At 40.1% G+C, this 14,529-nt stretch overlaps 1 pseudogene; it reads right to left on the reverse strand.

Annotated features, from left to right (window-relative positions):
• Positions 1 to 9,320: 9,320 nt before the first annotated feature.
• LOC149496817 (uncharacterized) lies at positions 9,321 to 11,303 on the reverse strand (annotated as a pseudogene).
• Positions 11,304 to 14,529: the final 3,226 nt, after the last annotated feature.

Here is a 14,529-nt window from a genome sequence, read left to right on the forward strand (position 1 = left end):
AAAAAAAAAAAAAAAAAAGAGTATAAAAAAATTTCGTCCACCATTAAAAGAAGCTTGATTGTTGTGTGGATTTAGTTCCTAATTCTTAGGGATTTGACCATATTTTGTGGGATTTGTTCCTAATTCTTAGGGATTTGACCTTATTTTGCGAGATTAGTTCCTAATTCTTAGGGATTTGACCTTATTTTGTGGGATTGAGTTTATCCACTATAATCTTGTGATAAAATCCAATCTTAACTACTTTGTAACAAGAATTAGTTGTCCATATCTTTTGAGATTAAGCAAATCTACTACAATCTTATCAAATCTAAAATCCTACCTAAATTGGGATACATTGAAAAAGGATTTAACTCAGCACGCCCGTGCTTTACCTCAAGCACAACCGTGCTAGGGCCTGACCTTCACTTGTTGGACTAAGCATTACACGCACGCCCGTGCTTCTTCTAGCACGCCCGTGCCCGATTCTGACCATTATTTTCTTTTGATTTTTCTTGATTGCTTGCTTTGTTTTGGATAGAATTATTTAGGTCCATATTTAGGTTCATACATTATATCCTGAAATTTGTCTTTTAAATTCTAGTTTCTTTGTTTTTGTGTGAGCTTTCTATTACTTCTATTACATTGTTAGGGGGTGTTTGCTTGTTTACTACACTCTAATTGATAATTAAAGTAGTGCATTGTTTATATTTTTGTGCTACTATCCATCTCGTTTTGTGTCTTCTTTCTAGAATTGTGCTTGCTTTTCATTGTTAAGTTTTTATTCCTTGCTTCTAAACGTGATTTTGAGTTGGTTGACCTAAGATTCTGAAGTGCAATTGGAGGAATTGCAAGGAGTGATCAAAGAGTGCAAACACGTGAGGGAGTGAATTACCATTAACTCAAATCTTTAGTGTTTTCTCTTTGAATACTAACCATGAGTACAGGCAAAACTGGAGATGGTAATGGAGAGGGAGTTCCAATTAAAGATCCTCAATTAAAACTTTTCATGGAAGCAATTCAAGGACAGTTTAGAACCTTCAACAATCTTTTCCAAGACATGAGGGAGGAAATACGAGAGATCAAGGCTTCACAAAACTTTAATTCAACTAGAACTCGTCCACAAGCTAGATTTCAAACCCATGAAGATAAGGAGGCTGAAGAAACTAATTTTAACAAAATTGATGGAGATTTGGGATCAATTAAGATGAAGATTCCAGAATTCAAAGGCAACAACAATGCTGAAGAGTACCTTGAATGGGAGAGAAAGGTAGAACAAATCTTTGAATGCCATAACTATTCTCAAGAAAAGAAATCCCATCTTACTGCTGTTGAATTCAAAGGTTATGCCATGTTTTGGTGGGAACAATTGCTAATAAAAAGAAGAAGGAAGGGATTGCGACCTGTACCACCATGGGAAATCATGAAAGAACTAATGCACCAAAAATTTGTCCCTACTCACTACTTTAGGGATTTACACAATAAATTAGCAAGAATGGTGCAAGGAGGGAAGAGTGTGGAAGAGTACTACAAGGAGATGGAGATTTGCATGGCAAGAGCCAAGGTTGAAGAAGATGAACAAATCACCATGTCACGATTCCTTGGAGGTCTAAATAAAGACATTGCTGATGCTTTAGAGATGTATAGGTATGATACATTGGAGGAGATGATAGATATGACTATGAAACTTCAAAGACAGAAAAAGGGGAGATCCACCAACAAGTAATCTAGCAACACATGGGGATCTAAATCGCCCAAAGAAGGTGAGAAAAGGGAATTTAAGGGTTCTAATGCCTAAAGAACAGATTCAACTTCAAAAGGTAAAGAGGCTGTCCAAACTTCAATCAAAAGCAACAAAGGAACTTCTAACTCTACAACCCCTTCTAGAGAAATTAAATGCTTTAAATGTTTGGGGAAAGGGCATTATGCATCTCAATGTCCTAACAAAAGGGTTATGATTGCTAAAGATGATGGGAATGTTAGTTCTGAATCTGAATGTAGTGATTGTGATGATATGCCTAATTTAATTGATGATGATGATGATGATTCAGAAAATTTAATACTTCCTGTACATGGAGAAGCTTTAGTTGCTAGGCGTGCTTTGAATATGCATGTCAAAGAAGAAAGCCTTGAGCAACGTGAGAACATATTTCACACTGGATGTTTGATTAGTGGAAAAGTGTGTACTCTTATTATTGATGGGGGTAGTTGAACTAATGTTGCTAGTGTAAACATGGTAAACAAACTGAACTTAACTTGTCTCAAGCATCCTAAGCCTTATAAGTTGCAATGGTTGAATGATTTGTGGGGAGGTGAAAGTGACTCGACAAGTGCTTGTGCCATTTTCTATTGGAAGGTATGAAGATGAAATTTTATGTGACATAGTACCTATGCAAGTTGGCCATTTATTGTTGGGAAGACCATGGCAATATGATAGAAGAGCACTTCATGATGGATACCATAATCGATACTCTTTGATTCATAAGGGGAAGAAGGTGGTTCTTGTACCATTATCACCTCAAGAGGTTTATGAAGATCAACGAAAGATACTTGAGAGAGAGAGAGAGAGGTTTCGGCCTTGAGAAAAAAAGAGAGTGAGGGTTCGAGAGAACAAAAGAGAGAAGATAGTAAGAATGAGGGAAAAGAGGCCACAAAAATAACAAAACAAATCAATGGCCCAATTGTGAGTGAAAAACAGAGAGAAGAGAAAAAGAAACAAACTTTTTATGCTAGAACTAGGGAGGTTAAGTGTGCTATTGCCTTGGAGAAGCCCATATTGCTTCTAAGGTATAAAGAGATTTTATTTGCTGAAACTAATGATAACCTTGATAGTTTGCCTTCTATGTTTGTTTCTATGTTGCAGGAATTTGATGATGTCTTTCCTAGTGAAATTAGCTAGTGGATTACGACCTTTAAGGGGAATAGAACATCAAATTGACTTCATTCCTGGATCCACCATTCCAAATAGACCTGCCTATAGAAGCAATCCAATGGAAACAAAGGAGTTGCAAAGACAAGTTGATGAGCTTATGGAAAAAGGTTTGGTGCGAGAGAGCATAAGCTCGTGTGCCGTTCCCGTGCTACTAGTGCCTAAAAAGGATGGAACTTGGCGCATGTGTGTTGAGTGTAGGGCAGTCAACAAAATCACTGTAAAGTATAGACACCCTATCCCTAGACTTGATGATATGTTGGATGAAGAATTGCATGGGGCAACTTACTTTACTAAAATTGATTTAATGAGTGGTTACCATCAAATTAGAATGCAACCAGGTGATGAATGGAAAACTGCTTTTAAAACTAAGTATGGTTTGTATGAATGGTTAGTTATGCCTTTTGGACTATCTAATGCACCTGGTACTTTTATGAGGCTCATGAACCATGTATTACGTGCCTTCTTAGGAAAGTTTGTGGTTGTATAGCAAGTCTCTTAATGATCATATTGAGCATGTTGGGATAGTATTACAAACATTGAGATCTGAAAAGTTGTATGCTAAACTTAACAAATGCACATTCTGTATAAATAGACTTGTATTTCCTGGATTTGTTGTGAGTGCACAGGGTATTGAAGTAGATGAGGAGAAAGTAAAAGCTATCAAAGAATGGCCAACTCCCAAATCAATTTCTGAAGTTAGGAGCTTTCATGGGTTGGCAAGCTTTTATAGAAGGTTTGTAAAAGATTTCTCTTCAATTGCAGCACCACTAACATAAATAATCAAAAAGGAAGTTAGGTTCAAGTGGGGAGAAGAGCAACAAAAGGCGTTTGACACGCTTAAAGGGAAGTTAACTTCTGCACCTATACTTTCTTTACCTAATTTTGAAGGTACTTTTGAGATTGAGTGTGATGCATCCAGTGTGGGAAGATAAGGAACCGGGATCAGGAATCAAAGGAATGGGATATAAGTTCGCCTCTATGGCACCCCACGTTTATATTGAAACGGAAACACCAATAATCGAGATTAATCGCTCTATGGCACCCCACGTTTATAGTGAAACGGTAACACCAATAATCGAGCAAAGAACAAGATAAACGCCACAAACGAATTGATAAGTTTACCTTAATTCTTAATGCAATTAGAGGAAGCAATTTCTCACTATCACTCTAAGCAAGGAGAACAAGCAAAGCTTGAACAAATGAAGTTTATCAATATCTCAAAAGTTGTGTTTACAATGAAGATGAGAGTATTTATACTAAACCTAAACATATTAGGTTACAAGATAACAAATAAAGCATAAAACATAAAACAGGTATGAGTCGCGCTCGCGCATTGTAGGTTCGCGCTCGCGACTTATGCTAACTAGCTCTCTGCCTCGCGAGTTGCGCTTCTCGCGCTCGCGTAGTGTAGGTTCGCGCTCGCGAGTGTTGGTCGCGCTCGCGAGTGTTGGTCGCGCTCGCGCATGTGAGGCTCGCGCTCGCGAGTTGCGCGGCCTAACTCTCTGCCTCTCGTTTGCGCTTCTCGCACTCGGGCAGTGTAGATTCGCACTCGCGAGTGTTGGTCGCGCTCGCGCATGTGAGGCTCGCGCTCGCGAGTTGTGCGGCCTAACTCTCTGCCTCTCGTTTGCCCTTCTCGCGCTCGTGCAGTGTAGATTCGCGCTCGCGAGTTGCACCAGTGTGTAGCAACTGTAGCAAAGTCAAAGGTACTGTAGAAAATTTACTGTAGCAAAGTCAAACTAATTGGCACGGGCACTGTAGCAACATTAGGAGCCTAGGAATGCCTTCAAGTTCCTCACAACACGTGTTAAATGAGACATCATGAAGTTCTCGTGTTATTTGGGCTTGAACAAATAGTGATACGGCTGCTCCATATCGCTTGGCACGGCTCCTTGTAATCGGTCCAATAGGAAGCACCAATGGATCTCCTTCGTCGTTAACCATGCTCCCTTGAGATCCAGCGACGAGTGATGATGGATCCGTATCATTGGGGCTGTCCTAATACAAGAAAAGAAACCAATTGCCTACTTTAGTGAGAAGTTGAATGGAGCACAACTCAACTATTCAACCTATGACAAAGAGCTTTATGCCTTGGTAAGAACTTTAAACGTTTGGCAACACTACTTACTACCTAAGGAGTTTGTCATCCATACAGACCATGAGGCCCTAAAACACTTGAAGGGTCAAGGTAAGCTTAATAAAAGGCATGGTAAGTGGGTTGAAATGATTGAACAATTTCCATATGTAATTAAATACAAGCATGGAAAAGATAATGTTGTTGCTGATGCATTGTCAAGAAGATATACTCTAATTACTGCTCTTAGTTCTAAATTGCTTGGATTTGAGTATGTTAAGGACTTATATGTGAATGATTTTGACTTTGGCAACATATATGTAGCATGTGAGCATGGAGCATTTGATAAGTTCTATAAACATGATGGATATTTGTTTAAGGGCAACAAACTTTGTGTGCCTAAATGTTCTATGCATGAATTGCTTGTGCTTGAATCTCATAGTGGGGGATTGATGGGACACTTTGGGGTACATAAGACTTATGATATGTTGAATGAACACTTTTATTGGCCTCATATGATTAAAGATGTAGAAATAGTTTGTAACTCTTGTATTGCTTGTAAACAGGCCAAATCTAAGTCTATGCCTCATGGATTATACATGCCTTTACCTGTTCCTAGTTCTCCTTGGATTGATATATCTATGGACTTTGTACTTGGTTTACCTAGGACTAGGCGTGGTAAGGATAACATATTTGTTGTTGTTGATAGATTTAGCAAGATGGCTCATTTCATTCCGTGTCATAAAACTGATGATGCCAATAATATTGCTGAATTATTCTTTAAAGAAGTGGTAAGATTGCATGGGATACCACGAACTATAGTTTCAGATAGGGATGCAAAGTTCCTTTCACACTTTTGGAGAGTTTTGTGGGGTAAGCTTGGAACTAAATTACTTTATTCTACAACTTGTCATCCACAAACAGATGGACAAATTGAGGTTGTGAATAGAACTTTAGGAACATTGCTTCGTGCCATTGTGGGTAAGAACTTAATAACTTGGGAAGATTGTTTGCCATTCATTGAGTTTGCATATAATCATAGCATACATTCTACCTCAGGTTTTAGCCCATTTGAACTTGTTTATGGCTTTAATCCACTAACTGTATTAGATCTTGTTCCTTTACCTTTGAATGAACTTTCTAATTTAGATGGTGATAAAAAGGCAGAATTGGTGAAGTCTTTACATGAGAAGGCTAGAGCCAACATAGAAAAGAGAAACAAGCAATATGCTAATAAAGCCAACAAAGGCAGGAAGAAGTTGGTGCTTATGCCAGGTGATTGGGTTTGGGTACACTTTCGCAAGGAAAGGTTTCCCAACCAAAGGAAGAATAAGCTAGATGCACGTGGAGATGGTCCATTCCAAGTCTCTGCGCATCAATGACAATGCCTACAAAATAGACTTACCAGGTGAGTATGGTATTTCTGCAACTTTTAATATTAGTGATTTGTCTCCCTTTGACATGGATGCAAATTTGAGGACAAATCTTTTTAAAGAAGGGGGGGATGATACGGATCCACTACCACCAACCACCTATGGAGCTCAAGGGAACAAGGACCACAACAATGGCAATCCATTAGTACTTCCTAGTAGACCAATTACAAGGAGCCGTGCAAAGAAATATGGAGCAACAATGTCCTGATACATTCAAGAACAAGTCACACAAGAGCTCCATGATCTTGCTTTCAACAAGTGCTATGAAGAACTTGAAGGAACACCTAAATTTCTCACATTAATGGAAGCACATGTTGAGTTGGAACCTGAATTTCCAACATATGACAAGCCTAAACCGTGCTTGGTTAGCACGCCCGTGCAAGGGGGCATGCCCCAAGCCGTGCAAGCTTCTGCCTCGCAAGAGACAACACTTGATTTGAAGCACGCCCGTGCCAACTAGCACGCCCCAGACCGTGCATGCCTCTGCCTCTCGCGAAGGAAGTCTTACATTGACGGGCACGCCCGTGCCAAGTAGCACGCCCCAGACTGTGCACGCCTCTGCCTCTCGCGAGGAGCAACATACATTGAAGCACGCCCGTGTGGATTGGCACGCCCCAGGCCATGCACGCCTCTGTCTCTTGAAATTTAGTTAGTTTTTTCAATGTTAATGAGTTGGGCTTCCTATATTTCGGCCACCCTTGATTATTTAGCCTTATTTTGTTTAGATTTGGTCAATCTTTAGTAGATTTGGATTAGATATCAAAATCCTTAAGTTGTTATGATTTTGTTAGTCATATCCTTAGTTGGTTTAGATTTGCTAAATCCTACTCCTTAGCTAACTCTAAATCCTTTAAGGATCTGGACCTCTTAGATTAGTATAAATAGCTTGTTATTATGTAATTATTCACATTATTATTCAATCAATTAATCAAAGAGAGATCTTCTTTGATACGGATCGAATCAAAGGATGAGATGTAAGTTCGCCTCTATGGCACCCCTCGTTTATAATGAAACGGAAACACCAATAATCGAGATTAAACGCTCTATGGCACCCCACGTTTATAAGGAAACGGTAACACCAATAATCAAGCAAAGAACAAGATAAACGCCACAATCGAATTGATAAGTTTACCTTAAATTCTTGATGCAATTAGAGGAAGCAATCTCTCACTGTCACTCTAAGCAAATGGAACAAGCAAAGCTTGAACAAATGAAGTTTTTTTCAATTTATCAAAGTTGTCTTATTACATGGAAGACAAGCTATTTATACTAAATAAGGAATCTAGGTTTAACAAAGCATAAAACACACAAAACACGCCTAAGTTCAAATGGGCTAAAACTCGCACTGTAGCACTGTAGCGCGTCTGAGTACCTGTAGCAGTTTACTGTAGCAAAGTCAAATTTACTGTAGCAAAGTCAAACTAATTGGTACGGGCACTGTAGCAGCGTGCTTTCCTCCACTTAAAGAGCCACCAACAACATTAGAAGCCTAGGAATGCCTTCAAGTTCCTCACAACACTTGTTGAATGCGACATCATGCAGTTCTTGTGTGATTTGGGCTTGAACAAATAATGATATGGCTGCCCCATATCGCTTGGCACGGCTCCTTGTAATCGGTCCAATAGGAAGCACCAATGGATCTCCTTCGTCGTTCACCATGCCTCCTTGCGATCCACTGACGAGTGATGATGGATCCGTATCAGGTCTATACATTCTTCTAGTGGTTATAGTCCATTTAAGCTTGTGTATGGTTTTAATCCTTTGACTGTACTTGATTTATCTCCTTTGCCTTTGAGTGAAATTGCTAACTTAGATGGTGAAAAGAAGGCTGAATTGGTTAGGGAGATACATGCTAAAGCCAGGGCTCATATAGACATGAAGAACAAAAGCTATGCTGACCGTGCCAACAAGGGAAGGAGGCGTGTGGTATTTCAACCTGGAGATTGGGTTTGGGTGCACATGAGGAAAGAAAGATTCCCAAACCAAAGGAAAGGAAAGCTTGCTGCCCGAGGTGATGGGCCTTTTCAAGTGTTGGAGAGGATCAATGACAATGCCTACAAGATTGATCTTGGATCTCTTCCAAAACTTGTCATTGAGTTCATCAAATTTATTTTCATTGGGTTCCACGTCAAGCAATATCGGTTCCACACATTCGTTGTACTTCAGGTTGAATGAGTTGAGGAAGAGAAGCAATGAATGTGAGTTTCAAGTTGTCATCTTTAAATCCACCAATCTCATGATAGAGATGATTCATCCGTTGATAGTGACGTTCCAAGTCACGGAACTTAAGGGAACAACACTTGCGATCAAAGAACTCTTGTTTACGCTGTTGAAAGATCAGCTGATAATTACCAAGGAATTGATTGTGAATAGTAACAAGAGCAGTACTGATTGTTGCACTTGCCAGGAATTGCTTTTGTTGATACTCTGAAAGACCGTTGAAAAACCATTCACGGAGAGAACCAGTAAAGCGAGATGAGAACTCAGCAAGCACCTTTTTCAAACTGGTATAAGGAGTAGTCATTTGGGTATCAAGCTAAGCATTAAATTCAAGCATACGACTACGCCATTTGCTGGGAGGAAGATCATCAAAAGTGAACCAGGGTCCTGTGGTAGGACGAGGAGGAACTGGTTGATCTGGATTTAGATCAGAAGGAGTATCATCAAAGGGGTCTTCTGGATGTTCAACTTTTGGTTCCATTGGTGGTTGTTCATTCATCAAGACTTGCGGGAACGATAATGAAGATGAAGTATTTGAAAGTGAATCTTCTTCATCACTAGAAGAACCAGAAGCTGGAGTGGCCATAAACTATTGAAAGGCAGGGCCTTTATCTTTGGATTTTGGAGGAGGTACAAAGCTTGTTTGAGAAGAAGAGGTAGAGGGTAAAGAAGATGAGGAAGGTCGTCTTCAAGGTTTAGGAGGTTCTCTTGGAATAAGATCAGCAATGGAAGGGAACATTTTTATAGGAGTTGGAGAAGGAGTAAACAGTGGTGGAGGTAATGCATAGTCAAAGGGGTAAGACGGTGGAGGCACAGGAGGCTGTAAGATTCTATCTCTCTCAATCTCTTCGACCTGTCGGCGAAGCTGGCGAATTTCTCTTTCTTTCTCATTAAAGAGAGGAGAGGAAGGATTAGTTTCAATGAGAAAGTTGAGTTCTTTATCAAGCTTAGAAATACGTCGTAAAAGATCATCATGCATTTGCTGAGCTTCCTGTCGGAAGGAAGAGACAGAAGAAGCCAAATGATCATTCTTTTTCAAGGCTTGATTTAGTTTGCCATCAATGTTTTTGAGATAGTTGTTTTGGACAACAGCATTTGAAGTTTGCCAGTTGAGAACTTCTTCTGAAGGGGAAATAGGCTGGAGGTTGCCAGTGGAGTGAACAACAGTTTGTCGAACATAAGGACTGGCTGTGACTCTTGATGTGGAATCATGGATTGTTTCAAGAGGAGGAAAGTCTTCAGGTTGCAGCATGCAACAAGACAAGGGAGGTGCTGGAGCAGAGGGAGTCTGATATGCTTCCAAGGAGCAAGAACAAATAGTAGGAGGTGGAGGACATTTAAGGAGTCCTTCTTCTGCAAGAATCTCAAAACAACATTTGAGATAGTGATCTTCAGTCATGGGTTTATTTTTGGCTTTAGGAAGGCCAACCCATGGAGGAGGAGCATCATCATCATCAGCAAAAGGACGCTTTCGAGTAGAAGGGCGACAAGACTGAGTCTTCCGGAGGAGAGGTTGAGATTCAATCTTGGTGATGGTAACTTCGGCATCATCAAGCCAACCATCATCTTCATACTTGCAAGGACAGTCAGGGTCACACATGTGGGGATTAGTATCCCAAAGGAAGTGACCATCATTTTTGGCAGCATAAATTTCTTTGCCAGTATGGGCAAAACTATGGATGGGAGCATGTTTGAGTGGTTTGCTCTTGACTGGTTGAATTAGAGAGACAGAGTGTCTCGATTCTGAACTGGATGGGAGAAATGAAATCCGAACGGATTTATCCAGTTGGCGGACAAAGATAGGATCCTGTTGTTGAACAGGTTGAGGGAGTTGATGAAGCTTTTCATAGTTGGTAATCCAAGCAGAGGGAATAAGCTTCTCAAGCTCTTCTCTAGGCAGTTGCCTAGGAGTTTGGACAATAGTGGGAGTAGGACCACCATCAGCGAAGATGTATAAAGCATCACTGTGGGAGATGCCAGGTGTCTGTAGGTTAATAGCATGATCTTGAAGGTGGTAGACAATCTGGTGGTGTAAAGTAGCTGAGATGGTTTCTGGAACTTGGTCAGCACCAGTGATCTGTACTTGAACTTTCAAGGCTGTACTGAGGTGTGGATCTTCAAGAGACATGTTGAAATTGGGGAAGAAAGTGAGGACTACGCTACCAGCGTTGAGGGTAGTAGCAATAGTGCCAATAACAGCATGCTCATACTGAAGATAACGGGTGTCTAGAAGAGACAGGCGAGCAGTGACAGGTAAGCCTTGTCGGCCATGATAGGACAGAACAAGACGGATGGCTCCAAAGTGGAGGTGAGTATATTTTTGCTTTTTCCATTGAGAGATGAACTATTCAGGAATCTCTAAAGTAACATACTGTTCTGCAGGGGTAGATGACAAAACACACTGAGAAAGGGAGGAGGATTGAACATACTCTTTAATATTAACAGAGGGACGACTAATAATTTGACGGAGGTGACGAGATAGAGATGGACTACGTTTAAACACAGCATAAGGGTTAAGGATAGGTACAAGGGAATTTTGGATCTGAGCGAACTCAGGGATATGGGAGATTTCTACAAGGTTATCTATTTTATCAGTAAGGTACTATTTACAAGTAGGTGGGAGTTGAAGGGAGGAGGTTTGAACAATAGGATTATTGGTTACTGTTTCCATGAGTACTGTAGATCTCCTTCTTCCAATAGTTACTGTAGCAAAGAGGGTTTCAGGCATTAGGCTCTGATACCAGGTAGCCGAGAGCTGTCCACCCAGCATGGTATTCTGTTCAGCAGTTCGCAACCGAATAGCCTCAACACGCCTTCCACGGCTTCAATAGGCCTTTCAAGGTCTTTAGAATACTGAACCAAAATAGCATACAGGGGGTACAGATCGGAGACTAGGATCTTTGCATTAATGGAGAAAACTACTTAGCACAGCAACTATTTTCAGAAAGGAGAAAGGAGAAGATTTAGAAAGCCATAGAGAGAAAACACACTAGGTTGTATTTATGAAAGTTTTCTTATGCCTTTACAATGAAGAGAGCTTACATATTTATAGGCAAAGAGCCTTATCCTAAGAAATCTAAAGAGCCAATGAGAAGATCCCATGTGGCATCCTTATCTACTCTTATCTTAAGTAATCTAGAGAGCCAATCGTGACAAGCCACGTGGCAATCTTATCTTCAAACCTAATAATGCAAAGGAATCTTATCCTAGACATAATAATGTGGGGAGGGCCCACGATAGTGACACACATATTCTTACACATACATTATTACAACAAGACAGGAGGAAAAGACAAAGCAGAGAAAAGGAAAGAACAACCCATCATATAGGGCTGCCAACAACAACAGCAACTCTTGGAGTACGAGATGGCCTAAAAGAGAGGAGAAAAGGAGTTTCAAAACTCTACACAAAAGGGGACAGATTCAGTGCCTAAGGCATTCACGCCTAATGCTCCAACTTATTCGAAAGGATCAAGCTCCAATACTCCTAGTAGAGACATTAAATGTTTCAAGTGTCTTGGGAAGGGCCATATATCTTCTCAATGCCCTAACAAGAGGGTAATAGTGATTCGAGATGGATACACCTATTTAATACGACCCTAGCCAATTAACAAGTACTCTTGCAAATCAACAAGGAACATCTAGCGGAAAGCATGCAATCTCGGAAGTACCCAACAATCCCTTTAACCCCTAAGTACTCTTGAAGAGAGAAAGCAAGGAATTTAGAACAAGAATCAGAAACTTACCTTCAAGTACTCTTGAAAACAACTCTGAAATTCTTGGTGCAATTAATCTTGTAGAACTCACAAGCTTAACTACTAAGGATATTTTGGTTCTATGAAGAACACAATCTGTTCTTGAAAGAATAAGAAGAAAACGTTTTGTTTTGATTTCAATTCAATGGTGGCTGCTGTGCAACTCTTACAACATTATAAGTAACCTAAGCTAACCCTAATTTAGCTATTAACTTAAGTTAGCCCAAGCTTATCCCTAATGTGGCCCAAATGGGCTTAATTAAATACAAGTCCAAGCTAACTACTTAAAACAATCCTGACTTAAACATTAACTAACTTAGGCTGGCCCTACTCTAGAAAATAAGCCCAACCAACCTTACACTTAATTAATTAAGTCCACTAAAAGAATTTAAACAAAATAGGGCAAATGGGCCGAAGGCCCTACACAACCCATACTTAAGCTCATAATAAGATAACAACCTCCTAAATTTTCCTAAGTATAGAATCATGTAAAATGCATCAAATGGCAGCCTCATTACATGCCTCAAGCATCATAACAAGCTTTGGTGCTTCTTCAAGTTCAATCTCACATCTTGCATAATTATGATCTTGAAGCTCCAATGTGATTTGTTCTTGAGCAAATGCATTCAAGGCTGTTCGTAGCTTGGTTGCACGAGCTCTTGTGATTGGCCCCACGGGTAGAGCTAGAGGATCCTTCACCTTGCTTCCTTGATCCGTATCATTCCCTCCCTCCTCAAAAAGATTTGTCCTCAAATCTGAATCATAATCAAATGGAGAAAGGTCAGAAACATTAAAGGTAGCAGACACGCCATACTCACCTGGTAGATCAATCTTGTAGGCATTGTCATTGATCCTCTCCAACACTTGAAAAGGCCCATCACCTCGGGCAGCAAGCTTTCCTTTCCTTTGGTTTGGGAATCTTTCCTTCCTCATGTGCACCCAAACCCAATCGCCAGGTTGAAATACCACACGCCTCCTTCCCTTGTTGGCACGGTCAGCATAGCTTTTGTTCTTCATGTCTATATGAGCCCTAGCTTTAGCATGTATCTCCCGAATCAATTCAGCCTTCTTTTCACCATCTAAGTTAGCAATTTCACTTAAAGGCAAAGGAAATAAATCAAGTACAGTTAAAGGATTGAAACCATACACAAGCTCAAATGGACTATAACCACTAGAAGAATGTATAGACCTATTATAAGCAAATTCAATGAAAGGCAAACAATCCTCCCAAGTTTTCAGATTCTTACCAACCACCGCTCTAAGTAAAGTACCTAGAGTTCTGTTAACTATGATAAGGAACCGGGATCGGGAATCAAAGGAATGAGATGTAAGTTCGCCTCTATGGCACCCCACGTTTATAATGAAACGGAAACACCAATAATCGAGATTAAAACGCTCTATGGCACCCCACGTTTATAATGAAACGGTAACACCAATAATCGAGCAAAGAACAAGATAAACGCCACAAATGAATTGATAAGTTTACCTTAATTCTTGATGCAATTAGAGGATAGCAAATTCTCACAATCACTCTAATTAAGAAGAACATGCAAGAGCATGAGCAATTCTGCCTTTGATTCAAATTATGCCAAAAATCCCGTTTTACATCTTAAGGAGGCTATTTATATGCCTTAAACAAACATAACCCTAAAGAAGAGCATCTAACTAGGCTGCCCTAGGGCCAAAACACATGGGCTTAACTCTAAAACACAAAATGAAGTCATTTCCAGCCCAAAACAAATAACTTGATATTGGGCAGATTGCATGCATCATAAAACCAACCCAAAACAACTTAAATAAACACTATGAGCCCATATCCCTTACATATTAATTAGACCAAAAAAAGCAACAAGGGATAAGAACACATCCAAGCCCACTAGGAAGCACCAATGGATCCATATCATTCCCCCTTTCCTCAAAAAGATTCGTCCTCGAATCTTAGTTAAAAGTTGAGGTATCCTTTTGTTTGCTAGGATCAGTCCACTTCTCTTTAGAATCCATGCCCTTTTCTTTACTCTTCTTCTCCTTTTTAGACCGTATTGAATTCCATTGTTTGCTACAACCTGAATATGCCTTTGCAACACCTTTGTCTCCATTGGATTGCTTCTATTGACTGGTTGATTTGGAATGGTGGAGCCAAGAA

This window comes from Jatropha curcas, chromosome 4 (genome assembly GCF_041381405.1).
Source record: "Jatropha curcas cultivar XTBG-Jc1 chromosome 4, XTBG_Jcur_1.0, whole genome shotgun sequence".
NCBI lineage: Eukaryota > Viridiplantae > Streptophyta > Magnoliopsida > Malpighiales > Euphorbiaceae > Jatropha > Jatropha curcas.